The sequence below is a fragment of the Parus major genome, chromosome 1, assembly GCF_001522545.3.
Source record: "Parus major isolate Abel chromosome 1, Parus_major1.1, whole genome shotgun sequence".
Classification (NCBI taxonomy): domain Eukaryota; kingdom Metazoa; phylum Chordata; class Aves; order Passeriformes; family Paridae; genus Parus; species Parus major.
Genome location: NC_031768.1, coordinates 7,304,155 through 7,304,466, shown reverse-complemented (window position 1 = coordinate 7,304,466; position 312 = coordinate 7,304,155).

Sequence of the window (312 nt, the reverse complement as noted above, 5' to 3'; positions counted from 1 at the left end):
AAACGGAGCTGGAACTTGGATGCCACCGTGGAATGCAAGTCGGTACATTTGCCCCGTTAAGAAAAACAAATAAAAGCCGCGCTCTCCAAGCTTTCCGGATTCTCACGGCTCGATTTTGCAACATTAGGAGCAGCGGTAAACAAACTCCAGTCTGAAACACTCAGCATGTGTTTCAATAGCGGACAATATAAACCTATACGTTATACTTATAAAAAAGAAAATAGATAATTAAAAATATTCCATAGTAGTGTTGCTGTCTCGCAGCCCCGCGGGGACAGACGCTGGTTTCCCTTCGCTCCTTCCCTTCCATCC